Consider the following 21,121-nt stretch of genomic DNA (forward strand, 5'->3'; position numbering starts at 1 on the left):
GAAGGGGTGGGGTTTGAATTGAGAATAGAAAGAGAAGGGGTTTGTCATTAATGCAAAAATCCTTTATTCATTCGCACTCCCCGGTTAAAGGACTTTAATTATACACTAGCCATGGACTCCCCCCTCCCCGCTCTCCCGTTCGCCGCGTTGTTGGATGTCGCATTGGCTAGTATAGCTCCGCAAGCTAAAAATGGAAAAGTATAAGAGAAAAGAGGAGAGAAATACACGGCTAATCTCTTTCGCTATAACTCGGAAATACCATACCCGAGTACACGTTGTTACTTCGCTTCAGGGCCACGGACACGCCAAAGACTAGGGGGAGGGGGGAATGAAAGAGCGCTCAGGAAGAACTCAGGTGCGTTCTGGATCTAATGAAGCGGATAATCAAATACAACTCAAAATCTCCTATCAAACTTTAAGCTTTTACTTTTAATGAGAAAAGCGTCCCTGAAGTTTGTCGACGTAAGTCTCATCTTACCGACCATATACCTTCACCCCCAGTCCAGAAATAATTACTTAAAATTGCCTCTGGTTAGAAATTAAACAGAACAAAATGATGCCCTCGTCTCAGGTTCTCGAAAACAGGCTAATTAAATTTTACTATCCTTCGTTGATACCCGTGTTACATATTATCGAAGTCCTGAATCCTGACTGACCTCTAATCAACGCCCAGCCCAAACCGCCTCACCTAAGAAGCTTAAATTTCGCGAAAGACGATGCCATCTTGGTAAATGGCGGCCAGATATGTACGGTATAGCTCCATTTACGTTTCAACCGATTTCTCTAACATTTATGGACTAGCTTTATGGTTCTTGGGTTTGAATACGCCCCTCCATTAATATATGTTTGTTATTTTTTCCATTTATTTTAGAAAAACATCATGGTTATGATCCGCCGTAGCTTCAACTCTATTGCAAACACCTCATGGAACGAAGTAACTCCTTACTAATCCTCAATAGGTCCGAGTTCCATCCTATAGATCTTAGTCTGACAGAGTCCTGGCCACGAGCTATTACGTACGAAATTGGTCAGAAGGCAGAAAGAAAGAGAGACTATAGAGAACCGGGGGAGGGGGAGTAAAAGTGTTTTTCTGTTTGGTCAGCGGTCTAGGAATTCGCGCCTCCCGGCGACAGTGGCTTTCCAGAATCCAGAGAAATACGGAGCCTTAGCTGGCGCAATTTGGATCACGTGGTCAGTAAAGTAGGGAGGGGGGAGAAGGAGAGAGAGAGAGATATATCGGCGATCGAGGGAAATGTCCAAAAGAGGTTGGACCCCCGGGGGACGATGGTGACCGGGAAGAGAGTACGAGCAGACAGCGAAAAGAGACAGAAAGGGAATTGAGGAGGGTGGGGCTCGCTTCATTGGAAGAGAATTTCCTAATTACAATCACGGCTGACACCTAACAAATGACCTCAGTCACTCAGAGCAATTCGATTAAAAAAAAAGAAAAAAGAAGAAGACTTAAGGAACCTCTCCCATACTCTTCCTAAAAAACAGAACTTATCTCTATCTAGCTAGGGTCATTCCACCAAGGCAAGGGAAATGGTGAGTAGCGCTTTGAGCTTGTCTATGAACTGACCTTGGTAGATTTAAACCTTATGACGACTGTCGTGTTCGCATAAAAAACATTACCTAGCTTGCGTATTTAATCTGACCTATTATTGTTATCTGACCTACTATGACCTACTATCTAGTATATAAGCTGTAGAAACAATACCAAATCATGTCAGTATCTCGGTATCATTGTATCCTGTTAGCTACCTTTTAATAATGTAACTCAATAACATAACTCGTGTAATAAAGTATTTTAATCGTATACCAAGTCGGTTTATCGTTACTTGTTGGAAACACAACAACGACAAACGAGAAAATGTAACGTCGAAGGATCAACAACGTTAAGTAGACAGAAATAAGCTGGACGATATTGAACATTCGTAGTTGTTTGGCAAAACCCGTTATATTTAAAACATTTGACACACTTCACGCGTACGGATCGAATCTTCCAAGGGTCGAGGAGTATATAAAGGAGCAAAAGAGTGGCAGCGGCGCTAAAAACCGTTTTGCAGTGCCACGTTGCGTGAAGAAGTATATATATATATAGGCAACGCTGGGAGTTCAAGCTATAGTTTCTCGAGGGGTGCAAGGGTGAATTGGGGGAGTTTTGAGAGTTTGACCCAGCGTGAAATTGAAAGCGACCATTATATGCACGCGCCGGAAAATAACTCCGCCAGTCTGGCCCAGCACCACCTATCGATATAAGTTCCGAGGGTGCACCAAGCAGGGTAGCCAAGTGGCCGCGTGGCGCGTTCGCCAAAAAGAAACGATTGAAAACGAGGTCCAGGGACAAAAAAAATATATTGCCTACACACACTCTTCAATAATAGCTCCGGGAGTGTCTCTGGTCTGGTCTTATATATATATATTACAAAAAGACCAAAAGACAAAATAAAAATTGCTTCATTCGTTACCTTGAGACGTTTTACATCTCAAGGGATTGAAAGAAGTTCCACGTGAATAATTACACCCACGCGTCTCAATATCTTCCTCGACTCGCTTTGAGTTTCATTTCGAGAAAAGTAAAAATGAACAAAACGTTTCTCACACTAGGCCTACCTACTTATGATTTGACTTTCAATCAGATCTTGATCCAAAAACCTTATCATTAAAATAAATCTAGTAATTCAGGGTTGGAATTTAAAACTCTTTTAAATTTTGGGGGTAATTTCAGGGGGGGCGGGATTAATTGTCTGTATCTAAAAGCACACGAAATCTTTAAGGTAGGAAGGTTTTCTTGACCGTAGCGACGGAAAGAATGGCGTTTTAGGAATGCCGTAGGACCTAAAACCTTTTTTCTCTCTCCACGAAATAGAGAGAGCGAGAGAGAGAGAAAGAGAGAAGGCAGGGGAGGGGGCTTTTCCTCCAGACTGGAACCTACCACCACCGCTCCAAACTAATATCATGCGCTACAATAGCTTTAATAGAATTCGCGTTCAACACAGCATCAGGTAATTCAAACTATGACTCCCCATATTCCCCCCCCCCCTAGATCCCCGTTCACATTAGGCTGACCCACAGATAAAGACTATAATAATGTATAATAAGTATATGGAAAATTTGCGTTCTGTTTGAAAAAATAACATCAAACTCGTAATGCTAATTTTCATTTAAGATCCAGTGACATATTACCGCCAAAGACCAGTCAGAATGAATTAACTACTAAATGGACTAGACAGTTTTGAAAGGCATTAAGAACTACTTTGATCTCTCTTTCGAAATGTGCTTAATGTTAAAAGCAGGTAAAAAAACCGGAATTAGGTACGTAATTCGAACGCGACTCGATTACAGGGTCGTCGGTGGACTTTGGGAGGCGCAAGAGCGGCAAGGCCAGAAGAAAAATGGGATCAGGGTGGGAAAAAAAAAAGAGGGGGAGAGAGAGAGCCAATTTCTCAGTGATCAGTCCAGGACGGCGAAGAGGTCGGAGGGCAGCAGAAAAAAAAAACAATTGACGATTATGCTCAACCACGCAAACAGAAAATTGCCCCCAGAAGAGAAAAATAGGTGAAAAAAGCACTCGACCGTTTTATTTCCATTCCTTCCCATAACTAATATAAATATCTTTGATTTTTCCCCCTCTCTTCTTTCTCCGAGCGCTAGTATCCCTTCTCTCTCAGAGCTTCAGGATTTAGTCGAGAGGAAGGGGTTGGGTTATACGATACCCCAGGTATATAAAAAGGTACCAGATAGAAAAAAAAACAACAGAAGTGATGGCCGTAGCGACCATAGGAACAATTTAAAGAACACGACAGGTCATATACCTCAAAATCTCATCTAATATAAGATTGCCGATAAAACGGATACATTGAACCATTTCTCAAGAAGGGTTCGATGGAAATGGCGAAAATACCATAAGCGATGGTATATAAACAGAGGACACTGATTTAAAAAAAAAAAAAAAAAAAAAGAAATGGGCACTTACCCAGAAATCCATCCGTTTTCCTGTTGAAATCTCCAAGATTTGCAAGTTTAACGGTTTTGTTGTGTAAAGGTTTACTTCCTCAGTTGCCTACCATGGTCATACGTAATGAAAAGTGAGGGCTCTGTTATTTTCCCAATCTGGTAAAAAAAAAATTTAAATCCTTATTGGAAAAATATAATTTTTTTCGGGAATTATAGGAGAAAATATGTGTATTCATAGAAAAATATAAGACTAAAAATGCTTATATACAATTCTATTTTGGCTTAAAAACTTTGAAAAATGAAAATTGACAAAAAAAACCCCAAAAAAACTGCCATTTTGAATTTCATCCCCCCCCCCCCCCACGTACCGCACATACGGGACGCAAACCCAGAATGAATACAACATCTTCCGCGGCTATTATCTTGAATCCCCGTACCCCCACCATTATGCACGAGTAAGCTCGAGCTAACCCTAACCACCCTTGAGAAATAAATACTTGCCAAAAAGACAAACTTACAGGAAATATTTCCTCACAAAATGATTTGAATCCTTGGTTCCTCGATCTTGGCTCAGTTTTGATCGCAAAATTCATCCATTTCGGCCTAATTTAAGATATTTAAATCCGAGTTAAAAAAATTAAGAATAATTCATCGACATAAGAGATCATCTCGCGCCAATCAAACTAACAAAGGAAAGCGCTGTTATCTGTCCCGACGAGAGGGACTCCGAAGCTTCGAGAAGAAGGGGATGATATGATAGAGAAGGGGGAGAGAAAAAATATGAAGTTGAATTTTTTGAATCGCGCTCTTAGATCGAAGGGGTCAGTTGCGATGGAGCATAGCCCACTCGATCACGCGCATCACGACGCAAGCTGCTCGCGCTTTGGGTATTTTGGCGGGCTTTTTAGTAAGCGTAAAGGCTGAATTCAAAAACGTTGTAACTCCCAAGTAACACGTTAAAATTGTCATTTTAAACGCATTTCTTCCAAATTTGACGTCGAGAAACAATATTAAAATGCAATTTATGACAAAAAAATAGGATATTATAGGACCTATCGTGAAGTTATAGGATAATATAGGACAGGTTCAAAAATATAAGATTTTATAGGAATTATATATAGGACCGCTGGGCTCCCTGCAAAAAAACTGGGATACATTTCGGAACTATAGTAGCCCATTTAAAATGCGGATAACCTAACCCAAAGTAAAAATGCCAATCAAAACATGCTTTTAAAGAAACTACACCGAATTTAAACTTTTGAAAAATACAATTAAGTCGTGGCAATTAACTAAAATAACAAAATTACCAAACCAAATAGGCTTAGAAACCAAAACCAAACCAATCCAAACCCATTAAGAAAAAGTAAGAGGGGGAAGAGAACTATACAGGGTGTTTATTAAGTTTCGGCCACAAATTAAAGGGTGTTTTTAGGATCAGTTTCAGGAGCCACTTATCACTCAGTTCGACAATAAGATGGCAGACTTATCAAAAACACCCTGTAGAAGACACAGAGAGATAGGGATGGGGTTAAACCTAAACCAAGATAAAAAAGAATAAAAAGAAAACCTCAAGACTCCAATCTCGATGTTGGCAACGATCTGGTGAAAAACGTTCTTTAAGAGATAAGAGAGATAACTTTTTCCCCGATTTTTTTTCTCTTCTTCCCCTCTTCTCCGCATCCTCCTTGCTCTTCATCCTTTTCTTATCTGATACTCTTCTTTTTTGGGGCATAAAAACATCCCGGCGGCGGCTACCGGGATGGGATGCGAGATGAGGAAAAAGAGGGAGGGAGGAATCCCTTTATTTAAGGTAAACGTTAGTCAAATCCCCACATTTACATATTACGGGGGAATGGAAGAAGATGGGTGTGGAAAATCCCTATTTTAGCATAATGCCGGACAAAGACCTATGTAAAAAAACCAAACAGGCGCAAGCATACGGGGCTTAGGCGTCAATGTACAGCCCTACATCCCAAAAACGAGATTTAAGGAAGAGCTAGGGGTGGGACGAGGATAGGGATAGATTTGGCTAGCTGATGAGATTCATCCTACCATTTTTTTTCGGGGGTGTAAGTAAGGGACGCTAAAAAGAGAAGCCATTGCCCTCCTCCATCGCTGAAAACGATGCCCGTTTGAAGTAATTTGTCAAATCGTGGGCTACTTTAAAATCCGCAACGTTGGCTCATCTCGGATTCGCCTTAAGTCCTCTAGGTTTGCTAAATTCCCCCCTTCTTTTTCTGGGAGGGTTTATTCAAATCAAATTTTGCGGATTGCAGCACACAACCTAAAATTTACCGAAGGTTTTTATACTCGGAGTAAAAGTAAATATATTTGAGAAAGCGTAGGTTTTTAAAGTTAACAAGCTGCAAGGTATAGAAATATCAACAATGTCACCAACTAAGATGACAAACTTGGACAAAACAAAACCACTGTTGAGACTGAAACAATGTCAAACCCGTGTCGTGGTAGGGCTTGCAAACAACGCGTTTTAAGCCAACCTTTCAGACTGCCATACAAAGCCCTCGAGGGTTGAGGTAAAAATAAGAATATAACCGTAACTCGTATATAAAGAAAGATAAGATGGGCAAAAGTCTGATTTTACGATAAAAATATTTTTCTCTCGAGTCTCATCCCCAGTCTCCCTGGCTATCGATGACGAATGATGGAGAAATCTGTGCCACAGATCTTTTCGGGAATGGAATTTCCTCCCGGCAAACGCCGAGCACCCACACCATCCCATCCCATATACTTTCGTATTAAAGGGATACGTGGGGGAAGCTGGAGAAGATGACGCTCCGGAGGGATGGAGAGTGGAAGAGGCTGCGGGGATGAAGGAGAGATGAGGTTTTGGACGAAGGATGTTGGGCGAGAATCGGACGCCTGGACGAGGATGACAAGACCGGAAACTGACCAAACCGGAAATGAAGACCGCAGCGTCACTAAATGGACGCATACGTAGTGGACCGATAACGGAGTGCTCCAATTTAGGGCGCACCCAAGCCATACTCTCTCTCGGTATAGTGGGGTGAAGAGAAGAGTCGCGTTAAGCCTGAAGTTATTGAAAAAGGGGACCATTCCAAAAATTCCTACTGCATTAAGTCCCTCTCATCCAGGGTCATCTATAGAAGATTCTGCCAAGACCTAGTTCATCTCTCAAGGAGCTCACTCATGGGGTTTAAAGTGAAACTGTAATTATTTCAGAGAACAGACCTCGCTCCTTCGCTCAAATATTCACCCTCTTCATCCGCTTTACTTCAATTTACAAGCCTCAGGTAACAGCTCCCGGAAACCTGTCCTGATTTTTAACTGCAGTCGGTTCTAGGCTCCCATGATATCAAACGCGCTAGTTTAATATTAGAATTCAAACAAATAAAAAGCCAGTGTTTTCCCCCGGAGCTACCTTAGGTTTCGCTCCCGAAAAAATATATATTCTAGACCTTTTGGAAAAGTGGGAAAGGATCTGAAATTGCCTATTCGCGGCGTGTTTCTGAATTCCAAAAGCTTACGCGTAAAAACGTCCCGAACGAGATTGAGGTTGCCCGGAGGTACAAATCAAACGATAGAAGAGTAGTGGAACGAGCGCCAAAGACAGACAGAGAGTCAAGCTCTACATCTCGTTCCAAAGCACCGGACCGACAATCAAAAAAGTCATTTAGAAATGCGAGGAAATAATATAGAGAAGCTGCAGCGTGGATGGATCAGCTAAGGATGGGTGGGGGACTAGAGAAGCTGAAGAGGAAAGAGAGATTGAGGAGAGAGAGAGTAAAGCGTTTTATCCCCTTCGGGCTAAAAACGCGCCTGGAAATCCATTTCTGGCAGCGGCTTCTAGTGACGGACAGCATCATTATCGCCCATCCCGTTTATAACGCCGATAGAACCAGCGAGAGGGCGACACCCGCGTCAAGCTTAATTGAGATTTTTCTTCCCGCCTCGCATCTCTTTTCTGCTTTCTCAGCGAGACTCAATAAGCGGTTATTTATCTCCGAAGACGGAATTAAGGTAAAAAGCGACGCAAACATCAGCTACCCAACTCTTTCTTGACGAGAAACGTTGCAAAAAGGCTAGCGTCACGTCGTCGTTAGCTTTAACAACGTGGATCGACAAATTACACCCTTTTTCAAACCGGGGGGGGGGGAGTCGGCTACATAAACTCTGCGTACTACTCCCCTTATTGAGTCTCCGTAGTTTTCTAGAACCAAAAGTCAAGAGTAGATTCGGAAACGGAACTTTTACGGGGAACCGTTTTACTTCGCAGATTTAGCGCCTATGGCTAAAAAAGAAAACGGAAGTCCAACCCAACACGTAAATTGAGTAGCCCGAACGAGCGTCCGTCAACTTTTCCATGAATATAACTTCCCATACACTCACTTTTACCCCGTGAACTTGGGCAGCATGATATCTAATACGTAACTATGGCAACGCTTAGAACAACTATGACTAAATTATTCTTCAAACTATCACATAGACTATTTCGTCAGAATTGTTGAATGTTTTCAACGATTGGTGTGATATCAATGATTAAGTAACGTACCAAGGTCACTCGCCTAAACTTCGCAGCCATCATAGACTGCAATCCACTTAAAAGAATAACCTTTTTACAAAATGTTCTACGGAGGATACTTGGACGTCTCGCGGGTTGCCAAGTCAAGCTTGATGCCCAGAGATTTTTCCTTTTCCTATACTACTTCCCTAAAGTCACGAGGAGAGAGGGGAGGGTGGTCGCTTCGGTTCTTCCGCCAGTAATCAAGGCAATAGAATTTATAGAAGTCAGTGGGCCGAAATGAAGAGCGGGAAAGGCAATGGCGCGACTAAAAAGTTCCCGAAAAAACCCCTGCCCCGCACTACACCACCGTCTAAAAGGAAAAAAAAAAACCCACCAGAAGATTGGGCATAAGGGGAAATAGACGAGGTATGAACGTCTTAAACTCTCCCAAGAATAAAGTTTAGAGGCATTCTCTAGCTCTCTGTTAATTACACTAGCAAGAAATATTAAAATTTCGAAGGTGAATTAAGAACATTCATGTTGGAACCACCCGTAACTACGCAATGAAACTTCTTAAGTTTTATCCGCAATAATACGTTGAATAGAGTGAAACTTACAAGCTGCGCATTTCTGACTAAGTATAACGCCTTTTCCTTCATTATCTGTCTTAACGCGAATGGAATTTCAGGGAAAGAGGATTTTAACCCTCCACTCGTCTCTTACAGTCCCTTTTTCTAAGGAAAAGCAGATAGACTCCTCGAGTAAGAAAAAAAAAGGAAGATGCTTTCGAGGAAGGAAATTGGAATAATTCTTCGCTCTTAGAATGTAAGCTAAAATAAGAAGGGCGCGGATCGTAAACGTAAATCAAGATTAGTTTTTACGAGAATAGCCCAGCTATTTCGAGGGATTAACGTTTGAAGCTCGAGCCACTCATCCACTTCGACGAAAAATTGAAGCCAATGCCCGCCTGACTTTAACCCAACTACAACTACGACATTACGAAAAGCTACGAGTTTAATCACCGCCGAAAAGGTCTATTTTCCAAGTTAAACCTGGACGATTTTAAAACTTTTACTTCTTTAATAATAATTTCTAATGACTTTAGTGTTAGGGATTCTAAAGATTCTCGCGCGCATTTTATAATTAAATCGTAAATTAAAATATTTTAGAAGCATTCTAAAGGAGAGTTTAAAACGATCAGGGCCTCGTTTTTATAGCTTGAAAGAGGGGTATTATGAAAATAAAAGTTTTTAAGAGGGAATTTGAGAGAAAATTAAGCTAAGGAGATGGGGGGAAGGGGGCTATAATACATTATCCCTTGGGCTGGTGCGAGCGAGAGCGCACGTGTGGGGCTACTTAATCCGTCTCAGCTTGGCCAGGAAGAAAAAGGGGTAAAACTCGCGACGTTATTGGAGGATTGAGCAGCTAGGGTGCGCGTAAGAGAGCCGAGACCTTAATCCTTGGTTCGCATTAATAACCTCTCACGACTCATTAGAAAAAGGCTAAACGGCGAGCGGCGGCGCGAAACCCACTTTTTATTCTAGTATTCATCCCATTACACACAGGGAATGCAATAGCACGGAGGTATGCCCGTTGTGTTGGTAATCCGGTGAAAACAAAAGCAAATGTTAAATTTCGAAGAAGTAAATTCAAATTACTAATAAGTTAAAGATATAAAAGATGATTTAGTGCATTAGGGGACGACATTTTAGCAAAAATAATGCCTTAACTAAAAATTGTAACCTTGGCATCGGTTTTAATCTATTTTAATTGAAAAATTAACGTTAAACTGAGTAGAACCACATTAACCTTAACCAAATGTCCCCAGAGTTATACTAGTTAACGTCACACGGGTTAATTAGACAATCTTGAACCATTAAGATCAACTTCCAAACGTAACAAAAACCACTTCTTGGCTCCTAACAACTTTATCAAAACTAACATCGCCACTGACAAAGCCACAAAATCTCATATGAAGAAAACACGAGATAACTCCCAACCCTGCAGCACATTCCAACTAAGACAACAGCAAGCTAACTATAGAAAGTGCGCGCGACGAAACTGGTGGAAAAAAAGAAAGACAAAGGAAGAGGATGAAGAGAAAGAAAAGAGAAAGGGTGGCTGAATGGAGGGGGAGGGAGGGAGAGAGGGATAAGATCGGGGAAAGAAATCAGACTAATCAAGTCTTCCTTTGTTATTTATGATCCCCTAGAAATCCGGACATTTCTAGCAAAAACCCCTTCGTTCCCTTATTATACCAGTATAGAAGAACAGTAGCGAGAAAGAGAGAGAGAAGGGCAACAATACCCTCTTCCCAGTAAAGGCATTGAAAAGATAGGTAAGGATGGGACGCGATCCCCATCCGTAAAGCCCTATTCAGACTACAGAGTAAAATAATACGTTCCGTCGGTCGCCTTCGTATTTTCATTTCTGTCGTCAGAGCAGACGGTGATTTTTGAATACTAAAACATCCGAATTAAAAATGACAAATACCGCGCTAAGAATCCTAAACCTTTTCACACATCGTCTGCTAATGCGTAGCTTACTCTATGACGCGTCAATAAGGCATGATCGAGTGAGCTATGGCTTAAAAAAGGCGCCATCTCGCCACACCCGACGAAACTGAAGAAAAATTTCAAACTAACAGGCATATCTTTTACGTAATCGTTGCCACCTGTCTAATTAAGCTAGTAAAGCGACAATACATCGACGTGGAAGTACAGTCTGAATGGGCCTTCACTCCTTAGAACATCTGGCGTATTAGATTGGATACCAGACTTATTTCTTCGGGTCTCGAACGTTAGTTTACCTCCTCCCACCCTCTCATTTTGTGCCCCTTTTTTTTTCATTTCCCCATAGTGCCGGTATAGGTATGGCTTGAGAGAAAAGGTTGTAAGACTTTGGTGTCGAGATTAACGGCTTCTAGCATACGCGAGCTCCCGTTTATCCAGTAATTACAATTCTTATACGTTGGTTTTAGTAGCCCCATGCATGGGCCCCCAGTGAATTGGCCCGAACGAAAAACCTAAGTCTCTACTCTTTCCTAATACACGGACGTACGCGAATTAAACGTTAATTAAGGAAAGGTAGCCAACGCAAGGTGCGTGAAAACAAATAACGCGGCTTTTAACTCTATTCCATCGCGAGTAACGAACGTTCCAGTGTACCTTAAACTCAGGGTGGGGGTCAATCAAACCATGTTTGTGCCAAGACGTAATTGCAATGGGTATAAACAGTACACTCGCATTTGTACCATGAAACGGGTCCAAAATGTTGCAAAAGGTTACTTGGAAAATGCTTTAGGTAAAAAGGAGTTAAACGAAAGGGTTGCGAGAAAGAACAGTAAAAAAATAGTGGGATGCAAGTAGACAACTTCATTGGTAAAATCAGCCCGGCTTTGGTCTAATTGCAATTTTCAAATTAGCATCTTATAATCAAAGGCGGCATCCAAATGACGCTAAAGCTGTATTGATACAGCCCATGGAACAAGACCCCCCTCAAATTGAATATATAGATGACCGTGGTACCGGTGGGTACTTCGGGCGCTCGGGATGGGAGCTTTTAATGGGTCACTACTGGACTCTTGGACGTGGCCCGAGAGGCTCGTAAAAAACCGAGGAGGCCAGTTAAACAATTACGTTGAGCGAACCGAGCTGGGCACGATAGAAAAAGAATTATCCCACTCGGTAACAGCACCAGCCACGATGAATCTGTTCAATTCCCCCATGAATTTAACCCATCTTTGCCTCGCATCCAATAGAAGTGTGTCGGGGAAAATATCTTCTCCGGAAGTTAATATTCACGGTAGTATTATACAGATTATCGTTTCAACCCTTATATATATTTTTTTCTTCCTTCTTTGGAATTGGGTAAGCGCAGGAAGGGGAGAGCCGAATTAAGACGCCCAATTTGTAGCTATAATAGCGCCCAAGTGTAAGAGCTAAGCCTAATTCCCCCTTCAGTTCCTATGTTAGAAATTAAAGTCGTAGTTTTAGGGATAAAAACCTAAGAGGGAAAGAAAGAAATTGCGCCTGGGAGTTTTGGGAGATTCGATAACGTCTGGCAATCAATACTCTGGGGGATTTTAATTGAAAACTGTAGTCTCTCTCTCCCCCCCAGCCCCTTTACGATTAAGACTCTTAGTAATTTTAGTAATGATCCTTAATTAAAAGTTTCGTCTAATTCCCTAGAAACCGGTTGGTTCGCTTGGTTTGGTTTGGTTTGGTTTCAAAGCGTAATGAAAAAAATAATTCGGTATAGAAAACAAACTTTACCTGGAAGATGGCTTCTCACATGAACATTGGTGTGCAGCGGGTGAAATACTTCTACAGGCGTTACGTTGCTACGTCACACACATTTTAAGCCTGATTGTGGGCTTATAAATATATTCGTATGTAGGAAGAAATATGTAAAATAGAGTTCTTTTTCAATATTTTTTTCTTTCTGAAGTTGTCAACAACTACCTTGGTATTTTGGTCTTCCACTCATCTAGAAGTAGTGTTGCAGCGATCTTACTGAATATTTATTGGATTGAATAATTCCAAAGTCAGAAAAAGAATCACATCATGGTGCGATGTCAGTCTATTGTGTTAAATTCTTAAAAATATTGTTGTGTTATTCAAACCAAAGTATAAAATAACTTTATTATTACAAATCTCCCAAAATAAAAAAAAAACTTTCGAAAACCAGAGACCCTTGACGCCAGCACCAGGTCCTAGAATAACTGTAAATTTAAATTTGCTCACAAAATAGTAAATAAAAAAAAATCCATTACTAAACTGAAAGAGGTTGGGGGTATAGTATCTGCAAATAGCCAGTTTGGAATTTAGGGGGCTAAAAGGTCACTTGAAGCGGAATTGCCGGACAGTTAGTCTCTACAGAAATAGCGAGTTTTCTATAAAGGCTGGGGGTTATTTTGACCTGGCGAGGGGTCGAAGGGACGCCGGAGAAGGAGGAAGAAGAGGAGAAAGAGAAAGCGCGCAAAAAATAGGATGGAGGAACGTACGGAGCGTGAAAGAGAGAAGAAGTGAAATGACGTGTTACAAATCGTTAGTCCATTATTCCACTCGGACGAAATCTCCCCCCCTCCACCCAACCGTCTGCCCCATTCAAGTCATCTAAGCTAGGCTTCGCTGGCCAAGTAGTACGTACCCCCAGCTAAAAAGAAAGTGAAATTTTTTATCCCTTCAGTTGGAATGGGAGCATGAGGGTGGTCTCTTTCTAACCATGCTACAGAAAACAACCAAAAGATCATAACTTAAGGTACTAGCTCCTTAAACGCATAAGCAGTTACGCTTCGGTATGATCTTCGAGTATGGTTTACATCACGTCATAGACTCGCGCCTAGACTTTTCCTAGGAAGGAAAGTGGCTAGTTTGGTTTGGGTGGTACAATAGCGGTTTGAGTCTCGAGAAGCGGCTGAGATTTTAAAAGTAAACTTTTCCTATGATCATTGTCCTGAAAGGAGAGAATTGGATTCCCAGTGGGAGAGAGTAAGAGCCAGTGTTTAGCGGACTTTCCACTCAATTCAACTGGCTCGAGGGTCATAGGCGAAGTCTATACACGCAGCGGAAAAATGGTAGCCTAAGTTTCAAGATCGAAACATATTGGGAGTGTTTTAGAGAAATGGACCCATATAGAATGTTTGCCTTCGCGTTTAGTAGAACCAGAACGCGTTGAACCGGAACATTTCGTCGATATTTTAGATTTTCGCCCCGTTTTAAAATACGGTAGATTTAAACAATGAATAAACGCAGCGTCAGGAGTTATTTCTTCAACCGAAAATACCCTCTTAAAGGTGAAAGGAAGAGACGACAGTTCAAAGTTCAAATTCCAGGGTATAATAACTTAAAAGCTTAAAATTCTTCATCCTAAAAAAAATTGTGTTCGATTTTGAAATTGACCAAAGGCAGATTCAAGACTTCGACCACTATGCCTGACTATTACCCACCCATCACTAACTACCCCCCCCCGTAAACTGGCCTACTTAAAGCCACTATCATTCAGTAAACCGTGGCGCCACAGTAAGGTCAAGAGGGTTTGGGTTACTTGGCCGGCTCGTAACGCTGACGGACGAGCGGGAAGCAATGATGAGACAAACTCAAGCAAGCTGCAATCCTCCTCCACTTCCCTGCAGAGTTCCAGACTGATCCCTTTTTTTAAAGCCATCTTCGCTCCCATAAAAAGTGAGAGTCGACTACACCCTTCTCCAATGTCTATCCGTCGTATATCCTGGTCTTAGCTATATAATAGAAAGAAGACTAAAAGATAGGGCAGTACGGGCTCAACTTCGACTTCACTTTTTAGCCGTTTCCAAAAACTTTCCTTTCAGTTGGTCGCCCTTTAAGATTCGCTTTATTAAGCGGACGTTTCTCGGGCACCCTTACCATGGAAGAAACTAGACCAAGGGCTATAACCCTCCCTCCCTCTCATTCTTATCTCGGAGTCGCTCTAGCGACCAAAAACTTACTAGGAGAGCCCACCCTTTTCAGTAAAAAAAAAAAAAAAAAGAAAGCAGAGAAGGTTCTTTCGCGCCCAACAAATCTTCGATTAGTATTAAAAGGGGGGCTTGGTTGCGCCCGGGTCCCATCGCCGGTATACCCAAAGTAATTTATAAAATTATCAACGTTCCGAAAAAATAAGTGTGTTGGTGCGGCGGGGTATTTTATACGACCTATTGAACTTCCACGGTGAAGTTTACGCCATTTTTAACAGAACAGACGTCTGTTGGCTATAAGACTTTGAAACTTTGACAACAGAAGAACCATTTTTTAGCACCAAACTTTTTGTTTGGGGCCTATACCATAAAGAGAGACAGAAGAAAATATTTCGGCCACAAATTGCACGGTTGCGGTGAGTTTGGACGGTTGACCCATAGGTCCCATACGCTTGTAAAATTACGACAGGTTAGTTTCGACAAAATTGGGTCTGCTTACTCTGATCTAAGACCATTAATGGTCTTAGCTCTGATTCATGCTCATGAAGAACAAAAAATCTTTTCGCATCTCCATTTTTTAGGCGTAATCGGGGGGGGGGGGGAGAGAAAGCAGATTAAATTCTTTAATAAGCTAACCCATTACTCGACGGTATATATACATTATTTAGTTCAAGGTACCGTAAAAAAAAGGTCTTCTAAATGTTCCTATCAGTAAGATTAATGAAGACTAAGGAAGAAATGGTTAAAAAAACTAAAGCTAATCGGTTTATTAGGCTACGTCCAACTCTATTCCCTCATCCCACGAGAATACGCCATTTTGGTAAGAAATCGTCCGAAAATAAAAGATACCTCTATAGCCGAGAGATTTTCATTCCGCTCGAGTCGCTATCAATAAAGCCTAGATTCTAGAACCCCTAGAAAGAAAAGGCCTTAAAAAAAGGAAGAGGGTTATAGAGGAACTAAGTTAAAGGGGGCGTATACCGGGGGTACCCTTTTGCCCAAATCGCCTAATACATTATACCCCCAACCCTTAAAGGAAGGGTGAAAAGGAAAAATCAAAGGTAAAACAAGAAGGAAGGCGTTAAGGCGATTGCATGGACGAAGTTCACAAATTTCAAAATTATCTATGAAATCTCAAACTAATATGAATATTTCCTGGATGTTTCCCTAATACAGATAAGTCTTGTAATTAGTAGAAGAATGGATAAAAACACATTCAAATTTTCCTTTTCACCCTCCCTTTAAGCGAAACAAAAGAGTAAAGAGAGAGAAGAGGGCCACAAAGTTAAATCGAGCTTAATTTTAAAACAATCCCAAACAGAGCCCGATTCATCCCCCAAGGATTTCCCTATTTATCAAAACATGGTGCAGGAGTTAGTTAATCACGAGTATCCCAGTCAAAACTACGGGGTTATTTCCTTAGCTCCAAGAAGCACCGCTAGAGGTAGCTCGAGTTGGCTAGCCTCAAGCGTATTATGAATTTGGGCTCCGTCTGGTGTTGTTTCTTGACGCGAGGGATCTAACCTAAGAGGACGTCGAGTCCCCCTGTGGTATTTTGGTTTCTCTGTAAGAAATCAATGGAATGGTCTATTCGTTGAAAACTAGGCTCCCAAAAAAGTTGAACTAAGACTTGGTAAGAATTCATCTAGCTAAAAATAAAGTCAAGATGTTCTACTTAAGTATATTTCTTTCAAAAGAAGAAGACGAAGAAGAAGAAGAAGAAAGCTGAAAAGTTATCCCCGCTTTGGAGTTTGGCCATTTATATCGTTTCAAGAGTCAACGTTGAGGAAAAGTAACGGTTTCGGTATGGTTATTTTTTTAAAAGGGAAATACTCTCGGATGTGGCATCACGGAAGAATAAAGACGGGCTAAGGACTAAAAGAGAGGAAACGTATATATAGCGGCGGAAGGCTGGGAGGACGCGGACAGCGGCCTCGTATAATGGACCATTTGCAAGTCAAAGCGCCATTAGTTTCCCGGAGCCTACCGAAATTCGCCCGAGAGTTTTGGTATCCTGGACGATCCGTTAGTCGGACTTAGTATAAACTCCTCGAAAACGACGGACCAAAGTTACCCGGAGAGACGGGTGGAATTTCCAAATGGCCCGTCGTCAAAAATCGAGGAAATACTAAGGGATAGATTTGGAAAAGCTAAAGCCCTAATCTCAGACAAATTATTCAAAAAAGGGACATTCGCCAGCTATACAAAAATTATTTTGGAGGGTTCGTACAAAATTTGCGGAATGGAATTCTATTACTTTTCCAGGATTTCCAGACCCAATTCCACAAATGCCCCCCGACCACCGTATTCCACAAATGCCCCCCGACCACCGTATTCCACAAATGCCCCCCGACCACCGTATTCCACAAATGCCCCCCGACCACCGTATTCCACAAATGCCCCCCGACCACCGTATTCCACAAATGCCCCCCGACCACCGTATTCCACAAATGCCCCCCGACCACCGTATTCCACAAATGCCCCCCGACCACCGTATTCCACAAATGCCCCCCGACCACCGTATTCCACAAATGCCCCCCGACCACCGTATTCCACAAATGCCCCCCGACCACCGTATTCCACAAATGCCCCCCGACCACCGTATTCCACAAATGCCCCCCGACCACCGTATTCCACAAATGCCCCCCGACCACCGTATTCCACAAATGTCCCCCGACCACCGTATTCCACAAATGTCCCCCGACCACCGTATTCCACAATTGCCCCCCCGACTACCGTATTCCACAATTGCCCCCCCGACTACCGTATTCCACAAATGCCCCCCCCCGACTACCGTATTCCACAAATGCCCCCCGACTACCGTATTCCACAAATACCCCCCGACTACCGTATTCCACAAATACCCCCCCCCCCCCCGACTACCGTATTCCACAAATGCCCCTTATAAAAAATCAATTTAACTTTTAGTTGTAATTTTTTACCTTTCTAAAATATAAATAAACAAAACGTTTGTCTTTATGCGGTATTATTTGTCTACTCCATAATCCGTCTACGAAAAAAAGAGCGCCATTTGGCATTTTCCGTAACGGACGGAATTAAGCCTGGACTATTCCCGCGCGATCTTTTATTGGCGCAAAAATCTTCTCGCACGTGCTCGTTTAGGCGGAAGAAAGGCGCGGGCAAAGATATTTTAGTATAAAACCGGCGGGAATAAGCAACGGTGTTTTGTTGGCACATGAGAAAGAAAAGGAATTCAGGATGGCTTTTTTAGACTATAAAGGGTGGAAGAGGGTTTTTAGCCTAATGTTTGAGATTGAGACAAAACAAAGTGAGGCGGAACGAAATAGCATCCATCGAATGTGCAGAGGGATAAATTCAAGAGCGCATGATGCGTGGATGTATTTGGACCATGAACGAACGTTAAAATTTTCAATGGAGAGAATATTTTTGCATATCCTTTAGCTCTAAAAATAGCAGCTTTTGTGGTTTATCCGTGCAAAGGTTTAGCTAGCATAAAGATAAAAAATATCACTTGCAGTTTCGACAGGGTAACGTAAGGGATGGATTTAAAGAATATTCAAGTTTTATCATAAACACGGATCGGTGACTCTTTAACTTCGAAAAAAAAAATGATAAAAGTATACAAGTTTGTTTTCCAATGCTACCAACTTTGGGCTATGGCAACACGATAACTTTAAAACAAGTTACATAATAATACGTGGTACTACTGGTAGAAACTCCTTTAGCTCTGATATCCCTTGAGCCAATAATACTTGATAGATTAAAGAAAAGAAATTAATCTTTACAAAGCGCAACAATGTTATAAATAGGCCTATAATCTTAACCCTATCCAAGAAAAGATAACGGAAACATAAAGAGAGGTAGCGTATATAATCCCTAAATGGACGCGAGTATAACCGGAAAAAATTGTGGTCATCTGTTTTTGAGTTCGGGTCATTAGAGTGAGTCTAATCACGAAACGACGGCCATATCGGACGGGAAAGGCTATAAATAACTTGGCGCCAAGTCTGATTTTTAAGACCTTCCATAATAATGTCGTGCCAGTGACATTGTATCGAAAATATCATTATATAATTCGATCAACTCTGTCAAGATATTCCCTTGGAGAAAACTAAAATACGGAGGACTACTCGATCCCCTATAGCATGTTTCCCAGCGGTGCCCTGTCATAAAAGAGGCGTTACGAGGTCGCGGAACCTTCGAATTAATAACTCTTAAGGCTATCATATCCATTCCTGCAAGGTTGAAGTTGAAATGGAAACGGATTATCCCTTTCTCATTCAGACTTCCTATTCTTTCCCGGGTACACTTTGGTAAAAGCCAAAAACGAAATAAATTCATATATTCGTATAAGGTTGGGAAACTTTTCTCTCAAGTCTCGTATATATAATATTTCTAAAATTCGGAAGTTTCAAAAGATAAGGTTATAGAACCCCTCTTTCTATTGGGCAATGGGCAGAGACGAGAGGGTGGAAGGCAGGGGGCGTGGGGGGACAGAAGAAAAGATGCGATTTTAATGCCATCTGTCGGTGGTCAGGAGCCCGTTATGAGATAAATGAAGATTTAATGTTTCGGGGCTTTTGAAAATTTTTGGGGAGGGCCAAAAGTTTTCCCTTATCGAAGAAGACGTCTTTTATCCGGTAAACACGAGGGTGAAGGGAAGGAAAAGGAAAGAAGGATAGTGAGTTAAGGTATAGGCGAGAGAGTGCTTAGGTCAAATTATGACGAAGTGCTATCTTCAACAATGTCCCAACAACAACCGGGTACCGAAACTCGAAGCGTACACCTTAAGCCGATATTGGAAAGACATTCGCTTAGAAGTCAAAGCAATAGTTTGCCTGCCTTGAAGTAAGAGAATATCATGAGAATCCCTATGGTAGAGTAGGAATGTATTCAACAAATACCCAACACCTGCAAGGTTTGCGAACTAGAGGGGCGCTTCGAAGTCCCGCAATATAGTAAGCCTACGTTAGAGTATGGGTTTATTTCACTTGAGTCAATGTGGTGATAAGAATAGGAATTGATTCAACAAATACCCAACATTTCCAAGGTTTGCGAACTGAAACTCGAGTCGTCCATCTTACCTCATAAAGATGGGCGCTTCGAAGTCCCCGCAATATAGTAAGCCTACGTTACAGTATGGGCTGATTTCACTTGTGTCAATGTGGTGATAAGAATAGGAATGAATTCAACAATTACACTGCACTTCCAAGGTTTGGGAACTGAAATCCGACTCGTCCATCATTACCTCATAAAGATGGGCGCTTCGAACTCGGCGCTATACAGTAAGCCTGCGTTAGAGTATGGGCTTATTTCACTCGTGTCAACTCACACTACCAAGGTTTGAGAACTGAAACTAGAGTCGTCCGTGCACCTTTAGCCTAATTTTTGCAACAAGAACATTATCACTCACAAGTCTCGGTATCTTTTCCTATTTATAGTTTCTTATCCTTATCGGTGGCGGGCATATATATAGGAAAAGCGGTTGGTTGGGTATATATATATATATATATGCAAGCGAAGCCCGCACGCGCCCGTTATTAAAGATTCATTTCTCAAAGCAGTGACAGTCTCACCCGTCTCTCTTCTCCTCGTGCACTCTAAGAATGTCTCGTATCGCACCAACTCTCTCTCTCTCTCCCTTTTTAGCCTCCTCCTTCTCCTTCCGGGGTACCATTTCTCTGATATCGGTTAGCCTCGAAGCTGTTGCCCGGACGGGCCCGTTTGAATAATTAAATTCCCATAAAGGATTGATTGAAGACTGGACACTTTACTAAGCCTAACAGTCGCGCGGAACGGAAGTTGACGGGAGAGACTGTAACATCAGTTTCGCTTATTAAAAATCTAATGATATTAACATTTTCTTTTAAGGCTTGACTTTCTACTTTTGTTTTATTATTTTTTTTTCTTCCTTTTTTTTAATTAATGCTAATGGTAAATTAATATTTAGCTAGCCGTGAAAGCGATCCTATAATGGCTAATTATCTAATGGACAAAAACGTCGTGGAACACATTATCCTAAAAGGAATTGCGGGTATTTTGGTATATAAATAGGGCTCATATAATTAAATATTTATGAAAAATAAACTAAAGTGGTGTAGAATCATACAGTGCATGGTGTCACGTGTATACGAGAGTTTGATATAAACTATATATAATCTTAAATTGGGCAGACTGTATTTAAATAATTAAATTAGACTGAGAGATTAAACCCCAAGTAGACGCTTCGTCTGCTTATTAAAGGGTAATAAAAAAACCCGGAA

At 41.6% G+C, this 21,121-nt stretch overlaps 1 long non-coding RNA gene across 1 annotated transcript in view; it reads right to left on the bottom strand.

The window, feature by feature from the left end:
- Window positions 1-17,491, bottom strand: part of LOC149717669 (uncharacterized) — a 180,873-nt gene extending 163,382 nt beyond the window's left edge. The window contains exons 1-4 of the long non-coding RNA XR_016367242.1: window positions 12,904-17,491; window positions 12,715-12,815; window positions 4,476-4,560; window positions 3,977-4,113 (exon numbers count right to left, since the gene is read on the bottom strand). This is a non-coding gene — a long non-coding RNA (uncharacterized LOC149717669). The remainder of the gene's footprint in view (window positions 1-3,976; window positions 4,114-4,475; window positions 4,561-12,714; window positions 12,816-12,903) is intronic.
- Between the last annotated feature and the right edge of the window lie 3,630 nt (window positions 17,492-21,121).

Source organism: Phalangium opilio, unplaced genomic scaffold, assembly GCF_054372755.1.
Source record: "Phalangium opilio isolate 3A_F unplaced genomic scaffold, DU_Popi_V2 ptg000003l_1, whole genome shotgun sequence".
In the NCBI taxonomy this organism is placed as follows: domain Eukaryota; kingdom Metazoa; phylum Arthropoda; class Arachnida; order Opiliones; family Phalangiidae; genus Phalangium; species Phalangium opilio.